This window comes from Orcinus orca, chromosome 9, assembly GCF_937001465.1.
Source record: "Orcinus orca chromosome 9, mOrcOrc1.1, whole genome shotgun sequence".
In the NCBI taxonomy this organism is placed as follows: Eukaryota; Metazoa; Chordata; class Mammalia; order Artiodactyla; family Delphinidae; genus Orcinus; species Orcinus orca.
This window is the reverse complement of record NC_064567.1, coordinates 26,487,397-26,499,590: the sequence shown is the minus strand read 5'-3', so window position 1 is coordinate 26,499,590 and position 12,194 is coordinate 26,487,397. Positions and strand designations below refer to the sequence as shown.

General features: G+C 35.5%; 1 long non-coding RNA gene across 3 annotated transcripts in view; it reads right to left on the bottom strand.

Moving 5' to 3' along the window:
* Positions 1-12,194, bottom strand: part of LOC125965321 (uncharacterized) — a 327,903-nt gene that overhangs the window by 246,977 nt on the left and 68,732 nt on the right. For 2 of the 3 annotated variants that reach the window (XR_007479064.1, XR_007479062.1), the window contains exon 2: positions 10,619-10,726. The exons of the other annotated variant lie outside the window; for it this stretch is intronic. This is a non-coding gene — a long non-coding RNA (uncharacterized LOC125965321). The remainder of the gene's footprint in view (positions 1-10,618; positions 10,727-12,194) is intronic. 3 annotated transcript variants of the gene reach the window in all.

Below are 12,194 nucleotides of genomic sequence, written 5' to 3'. Positions count from 1 at the left end.
AATGATGTGGCAGAACAAATACCTTCTTTTCTGTGTATCTCCCAACTTGATTTAAAAGTGTTTCTATTGGCATAAGGAAATCTTTTCAAATGAGGTTAAAAATAAGCTGGATTACATTTGGAGAGAGCTGGGTAAACTAAAGCTGAGAGATCTCAACAAATAATCATCAAAAGACTGTAAAGAGTCAGCCGGATGTCAAAACAATTATGTGGATTTTGGCACTGACCGAAAGATTTTAGTTTCCAAGAAAGAAGACTTTCTCATTCACGACAGAAAGTTAACTCTCCATTTCCAAAAATCTCGGGTGATTAATGAATGTGCCTAAGTAACCTATAGAAATTTTGTGAATTTAAAAAATAGTATCTTAAAATTAAATGCTATAGTTAAACCATGTTGAGTGTGCACTGCTCACAATTTACATAATTTTAATACTTGATCTTACAGTGTTTGTAGCTAATTTTTTAATATCTTTGAGCATTTATCTTTCAAAGATAAGTATGGGTGATATGTTCAATATTAAAGTTACAACACATGTCTTTAGCAAGTACAAAACATAAGAATATTTCTTAGAATTTGCATTCATGTCCTGCACATAAAGGTTAATCTTACTTTAATAGGCAATTATGTTTCTCAAATTATTTGAAGTCTTATTAATTTTCATTCCCTTATAACTACTTAATTTCATCTCTAAATGGAAGTACCAGAATTTTATCATTTTGGTTTATAAACCATGTGACAGTACAGCTAAAGTATGTCCAGTGTCATTGAAAATTCTTAAAAGAAGGAAAGTGCTTTTCTCTGGAGGTCTGTTCTCAAATTAATAAAATTATATGCTGAAACCCATAATCTTATGTTGCCGCTCTTCAGGTTTATTTATTCTTTCTTAATAATATTTATCATTTCCTTTTTGTCCTCTTTTGTTGGTTAAAGATACTCCTAATATATATTTCGTGTTTTAATACTACAAACATGCAAAATGCTCCAATTTTCTTCATTAATTTTAATAATCCTGTATTTTTCACTACATCTCCTTAAATATAATAGAACTATATGCCAAATAAAAGTGTATAACGAATATTTTAGGAAATCTACCACTTTCTTGAGCACGTATAGTGAAATAATTTCAAGTAATGAGAAAATGTATATAACAACATCTATCTAGAAGTCAAATTTTAATTTTACATCATTTGCCAAATGATAATAAAATCTAAGTGTACTCTCTCCCTACCCCCAGAAAAACACATTAATTATATCTAGTTTACCATATAATATACTCAAAACCATTAGAATAAATTTGTTAGGACTTTCCTCAGATAGCTGTAAATTATAAAGTTTAAACCCTTGATATGGAGCTATAAATATTCCAAAATTTAGGTTTCTTACAGATCCATGACATTAACCACCACTTACCCAGAACAACATCACATATTGGGTAGCTTACCTTTACAATTTAAAATCTAATTTAGAGCAGGTATATATAGTGGAATATGTTCCAGGGGTCTGTAATTATCCAACAAAATGTATGCATTGATATGTCTGGTTAACTTGTCCCATGATGTGACATAGTCAGGAACAGTCTCTACCATCTCATATTGGCGGATATAGAACACAGAAAACTAGCAGTAATTACAAGTGAGTCTTCAACATTTCTGAGCCAGTTATGTTCATTCTAACGAGGCTGCCATAAAAGACGATTATCAGAGAATATTAATGAGATTAATGAGAAAATTAAAAGTTGAGCAGGATAAAAGATGGTCTACAAATACCTTGATAATATATTGGAGGGAATCTCAGTTTTTAGAACTGATAGGACATAATCCCTTAAGAGAAAATTTATGTATATATATTCAAATACTACAGAAATTTTGTGTATTATAAACTTGGTACTTCAAATTAGTGTAGGGGGTAGGGGGAGGAGGGAAGAATGAAATTATTCAGTAAGAGGTGTTGAGCCAACTACATTCTAGTAGAGTCTCATTTGGAAAAATTAAAGTTGGATCCAAATTTCCTGTACTACAATAAGAAATATCCTCAGTAAATATTTAAATTTAGTAAGTGAAGTCTAAAAAACCTAGAAGAAATCATGCCTAAATTTTTTTTTAATCCCCTAGTTTTCAAGGTCTTACTAATTATGATAAAAAGCCCAGGAAACATTTAAAAATGATTGATACGACTGCATATAATATGCATGCAGAAATCAACAAGTACAAATTAGAAGAAAAAAATGACAAACAGTAATAATATGTATGGAAATATTATGAGTGCTCTCCCAATACAAAAATTCTCACAGACCGATAGCAAATGGCCATAAAAGTATGAGCAATAAATAAATAAAATAGTCACGTAAGTTAAAACAAAAGTGGGTCTCTAGTTTATTGAAAGATACTCAACCTCATTAATAACTGGAGAAATGCAAATAAAAACTATACTGCATCAAACTGGAAAAGATGAAAGAACCTGATGAAGCACCATGTTGGAATGCCTATAATAAACCTTGAATTCCCGTGCATTGTTAGTAACTCTGTAAACTGGTCAGAGTCACATATAACATAGTTTGGAAATACTTTTGAAATTATGAACGCACATATCCATTGGCACACCAATGCATTCAGAATTTATTACAGAAATATGCAAGCAGAGATATGAAGTAACATGTATAAGGCTATGCATTACCTTTTGCCACCTGTCATAGCAAAAGGTTGTTAACAAGCTAGATGTACAGCAATAGGAGATTCATTAAATCATCAGAGTAGAACTACACAATGGAACACTGTACTGATAAAAAGAATAAAGAAGCTTTTATGTATTTCTATGGGAGAGCACTCAGACATCCTTTTAAGTAAAAAAATGTTAAGTCGAGAGTAACATCAGTGAAAATGACAGAGCGGGGACCTCCAGCGGCCTATCATGCCTCAGAAACACCAAAAATTCTGGCAAAAAATGTGTAGAAGCAACCTTATCAGAACTCTAGAATAATATATAGTCCGAGGTTTACAGTAAGCACGTGAATGCTTAATCAGGAAAACAGTGACTGAAACCCAGTAGGAGACTTGTGTGGTGTTTTGACTTGCCTTGGTCCCTTCTCCCCTCCACAGCTTGGCAGCCCCCATTTCCTGATATTGGTTCTGGTCTGGAGAGAGCAGAGAGAACCTTGTTCTCAAAAAACGGTGTATCTCTTCTGACCTCTCTGGGAGCCCCTGAAGGACTAGTGCAAAAGGCTTGCCTTTATTTTACCTAACTCAGAACTCTCTCAGAGGAGCAAGGGGGCTATGCAAGGAAATTCCTCAAAAACACTGAGAAAGGAAAAGAAGCTAGCTACTGAGACCTGAGGCAAAGGATAGCAGTTGGGGCAAACAATGGACATGCTGAAAATTGCAGCAAGAAAAGCTGTGGAGTGAGATACTTTGGGGAATAAGGTCTTCGAAATGTTCCCACGTATCCCAGGTAATCTAGAAGACGGCATGCAACAATTAGGCTGTTTCATTAGGGATTAGTAAAATGTCAGTGTCAGAAGGTCTTTTTTTTTTCTTGCTTAACCATTTCTTCAAAGAACCTTCTGGGACTTCCCTGGTGGCACAGTGGTTAAGAATCCGCCTGCCAATGCAGGGGACACAGGTTCGAGCCCTGGTCCGGGAAGATCCCACATGCCTTGGAGCAACTAAGCCCGTGTGCCACAACTACTGAGCCTGCACTCTACAGCCTGCAAGCCACAACTACTGAGACTGCGTGCTGCAACTACTGAAGCCCGGGCGCCTAGAGCCTGTGCTCCGCAACAAGAGGAGCCACCACAATGAGAAGCCCACACACCACAACGAAGAGGAGCCCCGCTCACCACAACTAAAGAAAGCCGGCGCACAGTGACGAAAACCCAACACAGCCAAAAATAAATAAATAAATAAATAAATAAATAAATAAATAATTTTTAAAAAAAATCCCCTTTTCAAAAAAAAAAGAACCTTCCAACTCTAACTTACTGTCTTTTATATCTGTGTTCTCTGTTAGACTGCAAGCTCTAGCCATATCTCTGCTATAGAGCCAGTGTCTAGCATAGTAATTAACTCAGAGTTCACATACACATTCACATGAAACAGACAAAATCAGAAAGATTAGAGTTAAAAGTGAATAAAATGAAGAATGTGGGGCTTTCCTGGTGGCGCAGTGGTTGAGAGTCCGCCTGCCGATGCAGGGGACACCGGTTTGTGCCCCGGTCGGGGAGGATCCCACATGCCGCGGAGCGACTGGGCCCGTGAGCCATGGCCGCTGAGCCTGTGCGTCCGGAGCCTGTGCTCCGCAACGGGAGAGGCCACAACGGTGAGAGGCCCGCATACCGAAAAAATAAATAAATAAATAAATAATAAAGAATGTGGGTCTTTTCCCTAGGTAAACTATCTCATGTAGTAGACATGGGTTAGAAGATAGATGAAGGAAGAGGGATTCACTTGTTACCAGACTCCTAGCTCTTCAATAAAGACCCAAATTAAATGATATTCTGTTACCTTTAAAGCAAGTGTAGGGTGTATAAAAATCATAGATACAGAGGAATTAAAGTGGACCACGAAAAAACACATAAACCTGAGCAAGAACGTGGAAGGGACTTGTGATTAAAAAAAGGAGAGAAAAACTATGTAGGTGGGTTTTTTTTTTTAATTTTTTTTTTTTTGCGGTACGCGGGCCTCTCACTGTTGTGGCCTCTCCCGTTGTGGAGCACAGGCTCAGGATGCGCAGGCTCAGCGGCCATGGCTCACGGGCCCAGCCGCTCCACGGCCTGTGGGATCTTCCCGGACCGGGGCACGAACCCGTGTCCCCTGCATCGGCAGGCGGACTCTCAACCACTGCGCCACCAGGGAAGCCCCTGTAGGTGGTTTTTTAATCAAATAAAACTAAAGCTGTACATCAAAATATTAAATAAAAGTTAGACCCAAAAAAGGCATATAGAAATTTAAATATTTTCCCCAAATGCTTATATATTGAAGAAGAATTTAAAGCTGAAATTATGGCTTTTAATGCAATTACAAGTAAGACATTCAAGGAAGGGGAAGAATTAAGAAGGATTTGGGGGAAGTGTATGTTGAGAATTATAATTTTTTTCATGTAATCCAATGGTCCAGAGTCTCAGAGAAACAGATTATGAGAGTAGAAGAGTAGATGAGTATTTATCAGACATGGGAAAATGGACTGGAGTATATTTCTCACCAAGCTCTAGTCACGGAACTGAGGAAGGGATCCATACATTCAGCTCAAGAAGATAGACTACAGAGCTAAGGGACCGTGGGAAAAATCTGCACAGGATTGAAAAGAGAGAACAGAAAATTAACAGGAGCCTAAGAAAAATCCCTGCAGAAACAAAGAAAGCAAGCATCATCCTGTAGGCTCAGAGAAAATGAAAAGCTGACACTCAAAATAACAACCCATGTTGTCATTAATGGATGAAATTAAGAGAGAGCCATTCACAGACATAAAAGATTTCAGAAAAAATACTGCTTGCATGTTCCTTTTGGAAAATAATCATTAAAACTGTATCCCAAATAACTGAGAAGGGAAGATATCAAATCTGCAGCAAGCTTTGAATCTAGTCAGTAAGTATAAAAAATTTATGAAAATAACTGCAAAACTGAATTCAAAGATTTTCCTTAAAATAAGACATATATGAAAAAATATAACATAATATCAGAGTTGAAATGCCAAATCGTATAAAGACTCACATAGGTGTTTATATCACTATAAACAAAAATTTGCAAATTAAAAATGGAAAATAGTAAAACTGACAGATAATGGAATAAAAAGAGCCATTCTCTATATCTGAATTAATTATACTTTGCTTGCTTTACTTCAAATCAGTAGGGAGATGAATTTAGTGCTGGGAGAACTGATTAAAATTTTTGGAAAAAAATAAGTCAGATTCTTACATCATAACTCACACAGGAATAAATTCCAGAAGACAATATTGAAATGCAATAAAAATAATGGTATTAATAATAATGTTGTTGTTGTGGGCTTCCCTGGTGGCGCAGTGGTTGAGAGTCCGCCTGCCGATGCAGGGGACACGGGTTCGTGTCCCGGTCCGGGAAGATCCTGCATGCCGCCGAGCGGCTAGGCCCATGAGCCGTGGCCGTTGAGCCTGCGCGTCCGGAGCCTGTGCTCCGCAACGGGAGAGGCCACAACAGTGAGAGGCTCGCGTACCGCAAAACAAAAAAATAAATAATAATAATAATGTTGAATATTTTACAGTATTGGAGAATGGGAAACATTTTTAAGAAAAGTTGTAAAAGTTATTCAAAGATAAATGTTTAATTTCATTAATATCAAATACATTTTCTAAATAAAAAACAGAAAAATCTATAGAAAATAATGAAGACTGAGGAGCAAATTCACACACAAGCTCTCTCTCCATCTCCTTCTGTCTCTGTCTCTCACACACGCTCACACACACACAGACGCAGCCCCAAACGTGAAACCTCACTGGTAATCAAAGAAAGAAATGCCAAATAGAAACAACCACACAACATAATTTTCACTTAAAGCGAGGCCAAAATGTATAAATGATGTTGGTAAGAATCTGAGGAAATGTGATTTTATACTGCTGGGAGGGAAAATTTGTGGATATTTTCCAAAGACCAATTGAATAAGGTCCATAAAAAGCTTTAGAATTGCATATGCTCTTTGACAAGCAATTTCATCTTTAAGACTTTATCCTTAGAAAATTGATGAGAATATATACAAAGATTTATTATCAGGAATACTCATCACAGTCTACATAACAAAGAATATAGAACTGGCATAACTAACCAATAATAAGAAATCTCTTTTTTAAAATTAAGTCATACAAAAGAATACTGTATAGATATTAAAATTATATTGTAGAAAAGTAATGAATGATATAATGATGACCTAATTTTAACTAAAAAAATTCTAAAAATAATATGTACAGTATAACCTTATTATATTTTAAATCTTAAATGTAAAAAAATACAGGAAATATATGCACTATGTTATTAAGATTAAATTAATAACATTGTTTTCTGGGTTGTGGGTTATAATTTTTTTGACTTTTCAATGTTTGCATTTTATATATTTTCTAAAATATATACTTTTTGTTAAAAGAAATATAAATGTATAATATATATTGTATGTATGTGTAAACTTATGACTGTTTAATTAATCTCTTCTAGGCATTTATCTAGAAGAAATTACCAGAGGTACTGAGAATTATTTGGCTATAATTATTTTTGTCATGAGATTATTCACAATAGCCAAAATTTGGATATATACTTAATCTGAGAATTTGTTACATAAGTTATGTTGAATCTATTTTATAGTATACATGCAGCCATTAACGTTCATATTCTCCCATATTTTTTCACGACTTTGGAAAATGCTAAAAAAAGTAAATGAGAATAAGATAAATTATTATAGATCATATGATCCCAACCTTATATAAACAAGAGATGTGTATGTGTGTGTGTGCGTGTGTGTGCGTGTGTGTGTGTTTAAAGAGAGAAGGGACATGTAGCTATTAGTTAGGAGTGAGCCAGGAGAAACAGTCATACAACTGGTTCCGTTCTTTGAATCGAATTGCATGCGCTTTCTAAATTTTCTAAGTGAAAAGTAGTTTTTAAATTTTCCGCAATGAATGTGAGTGTGTGTGTGAATGTGTGTGTATGTGTGTGCATGTTTGTGTTCAGAGCAAAACTTTAACGCTGAGGAAAGGTGTGGAAATAGTAAGAGAGTACACATATGCTTTAAATGAGTCCAGCGTTCCAGTCCTAATGATTTACATCATAGAATGATGAAAGATTCACCAGATTCATTCAATAAATTACCCAATTAGAAAAACTATCAGTGATGAGAGAGGTAAAATAATGCTAGAGACCGAATGATATTGATTATTGTTCATTTCCAACCTGAAGAGAGATGTCTAGCATGTCAGCCACCTGTATATAAAGCTTTGATTTGATCTACTTCTTTATCAGTAGGGTTTCCACTATTATACATTGTATTTTAAAACATCAGATGTCCCAATGCTGAGATCAAATACTAATATATAACATAATACATATAATATAATATAATAATGTAATATAGATCGACAACTCTCAATACATGAGAGCAATGACATAAAAGTAATATAAAATTTGACAGATAAAAATATGAAATCCTAGAATTAAGTTCAAAATACATTAGAGCAACTACATGATGAGGAAACCTGTTTTAACAACAAGTCGTTCCAATTTAAAAAAACTCAAATACAGGGGAAGGGATAAATTAGGAGTATGAGAGTAACAAATACACACTGCTATATATAAAATAGATAAACAACAAGATTTACTGCAATATCACAGGAAACTATATTCAATATCTTGTAATAACCTATAATGGAGAAGAATACGAAAATATATATATATATAAAACTGAATCACTTTGCTGTACACCTGAAATTAACACATATTATAAATCAACTATACTTCAATTTTAAAAAAACCTCAAATATTGTCATTGAATTCAAGCCCAATATCCAACAGGACACCAAGACTTTTCCAAAATGAATACAGTTGTATCCTGCATTAATGGAAACAGTGTCCACAAGAGGGGGAAATCCCATAATTCTTTACAACACCTAGAATAGCATGTCCTGCTCCGAGACCACTTTAGGATGCTGTGAACAGAGGAGAGTGACCAGGATGATAAATGTTTGGGAAAACAGTTATCAGGAAGGCTTGTAGGAACTGGGTGTGTTGAAATGGAAGAGAGAAGCTTTATGTGAAACACAATGGCCGTTTTTAAATATTAGAAGGTTTGTCCAATGACCAGAATGACTACGCAGTCAGTGCAGGCCAGGCAGCAGGAGTAGGGAAGTTAAAAGGAAGATATAAAAAAGCTGACTTCGCTTTGGTATGAAACAGAACTTTCAAACTGAGAGACTAGGACAATCCTGAATCCTCCCTCTACCTCCACAGTATTTCCTCACGCCCTCAGCTACCAGATGCTGCATCCATTCCGTGGATGATAAACACTGATTAAAGGGATTAGGCCTCTTGCTCTGGAAAAATAACCATTAGAAGATGATGAAGTCCATTTCAAGTTAACAAAGATGTATGCACTAAATTTCAAAAATAATAGGGCCTCACCTATGAACCAATAAATTTAAAGAAAAAAATGATTGTGTTAAGAGAAAGCTTTTGCTGAACCCAGAGTATATTCCAGGAACAATTCTAAAGGCTTTACCTAAATTGTCTTATTTACTGCTCACAAGAACTCCATGTGCTAAAAAATTATTTTTATTTTATAGATTAGAAAAATAAAACTGGGAAGTGTCACGCAGGCTCAGCAGCCATGGCTCACGGGCCTAGCCACTCCGCGGCATGTGGGATCCTCCCGGACCGGGGCATGAACCTGTGTCCCCTGCATCAGCAGGTGGACTCTCAACTACTGCGCCATCAGGGAAGCCTGCTCATGTTCTCTTTACTTCAATATTATGTCCTACTGGCACATAGGAGGTGGAATTAGAAAATACATTACGGCATAGGCAAAAACATGAGTATCATTTTTGAAAGAAGATAATGAAATCTAGAACACAGATTAGTGATTTATTCTTTGCAAGAAGTTTCTAGAGTTCAAGAAAGTGACCTTGAGACTTTTACTTCTATCATTTTCTCAGAAACAGCACATATAATTCTATTTATAAAGCACTTTACATTAACATACTTTTTTTACTTTTAAACATAAAGCATATTTCTCAGAGAATCTGAAAACTCTGTTAACTGACACTCCTGCATATTTACCATAATATGCCATGCGGTCCCTGAGCTTTCTGTGTGATCTTGAATTGCCTTCTGAGTCATCCAAAGAAAGTATAAATTAGGCGTAGAACAGGATTATTATTAGGTATAGTCTACTATACCCTTATTTCTTGAATGTGTGTAGCTTGAATTTTTTTTTCTGGTAACCAGAATACTTTATTACTCAATTATGCAAAATGACACAAAATTTCTTGTAGTACTTTCCCCAGCAGGAAGCAAACACACCAAACTCTTTACTTCAAGAGATAGCAGAAGTGAAAAAAAAATTACAAAGGAAAAAAATAATTAAGTTTAAAAATCTAGAGAAGTTCACAAACAAAAGAAAGAAAATATGTTGTAGTAGGAAGCTAACCTATTTGAAATATATTCTTTAAAACTGAAGGGATTATGAGGCAGAATAGACACATTCTTGGTGAGAGAGAGAAAACTTGATTGCACAGAATATCTTGGACCTGACCACATGTCTGTTTTGTTTTTTTTTAATTGAAGTATAGTTGATTTACAATGTTGTGTTAGCTTCTGGTGTATGGCAAAGTTATTCAGATATATATTAATATGCATACACATATATGTCTATATATATACATATTCTTTTCCATTATGGTTTATTACAGGATATTAAATATAGTTGCCTGTGCTACACAGTAGGGCCTTGTTGTTTATCTATTTTATATACAGTAGTGTGCATCTGCTAATCCCAAACTCCTAATTTATCCCTCCCCGCCTTCCCCTTTGCTAACCGTAAGTTTTGTTTCTATGTCTGTGAGTCTGTTCCTGTTTTGTAAATAAGTTAACCACCTGGTTTATTTTTATGCTCTTACTTTTACAGGTACTCTGAAACTTGATGATCCAGGCAAGTGTCACATGCTTGCTATGGATAGACTTCAAGATCATAAGAACACATCTGGGGAACTCTCACCCCAAGGCTTCTAAAAGCAAAAACAAAACAAACAACTAACTTTGAGAATTCTTGTAGATAAGCCATAAATACACATAGACTCTAGTGACTACCTCCTTCCCAATATTAGATTTTCCCACTTGAACAGGAGAAGGGTTTACATACGGAAGGTCTTTTCAATTAAGGCCCCCAGTTGTAGGAAACACAGAAAAGTCTGTTAACTATGATCAGGGAGTTTCAAAGAGTAAAAGATAGAGATCAGGACCGGAAGACAGTGCCAAGAGGAGCAGCATTAGGACAGATCAGGGGCAGGAGGCCTAAGGTGAGGCTGCAGGAAAGAGTAGATAACAGGAATCTATATACTGGGTGGTGATCAGAGATAATAATAATATGAGCCCTAGTGGATTAAATTTACCACAGGTTGTCAAGTGATTTAATCCCTGCAATCTGTTGATGGGTGGAGTGTAGATGTGGGGAGTACCAAGGCCTTTCCAGCATCAGTCTGTGGCCTTGCTCACCAAAGGATATCCTGTTTCTGGTGGACAGAGAGACTCAAGTTTCCTTAGAAAGATCCAGCAATGACCTGGATTGACTTGACTATGAATACACTTATCTCTGTGTTTTAGAAACACCATTGATATCTCTCTCAACCAATGGTGAGGTCGGGGAACATTCTGCATTCATCTTGGTGCCTTTAGTACACTGCAGGAGCTCAAAACTATTCACTGAATACACCACTGAAGGTGAAAGACAAGAAAGATGCGAAGAATTCAGAGAACCACAACTACTCACACCACAGCTTCAGAAAATAATGACATTCAAAACTAGGAACAAGACGCAAGAGGGAAGAGATATGGAAACATATGTGTATGTATAACTGATTCACTTTGTTATAAAGCAGAAACTAACACACCATTGTAAAGCAATTATACCCCAATAAAGATGTTAAAAAAAAAAAAGAACCAATAAGTGGCTTTACGAAGATTGCAGGATGTAAAATCAATAAACAAAGATCTGTTACTTCCAAATACTACTAATGAACAGTTCACTATTGACATTTTTTTAAATTCCAGTTACAATAGCATTAAAAAGTGTTATATTCCTAGGGATAAATCTGGCAAAACATGATAAAGGTCTGCACATTTAAAACTATAAAACATTGCTGAGAGAAATGAAAGGCCTAAATAAATGGAGTGATTTACAAGTTTCATGGGTCAGATAACTCAATATACCAAATATGTCAAATTTCCCCCAAATTAATCTGTAGAAAAAAAAGCATTCCCAATGAGAATCCTTTTTGTATAAACTGACAAGCTGATTCTGAAATTCATTTGGAAATATAAAGAACCTAGGGAAATCAAAACAACTTTGAAAAATACGAGGGAAAAAAACCCAAAAAACTAGGAACAGCAGAAACTAACACAACATTGTAAAGCAACCATACTCCAATAAAGATTAAAAAAATAGGAACAACTTTGAAAGTCCCAATAAAGATTAAA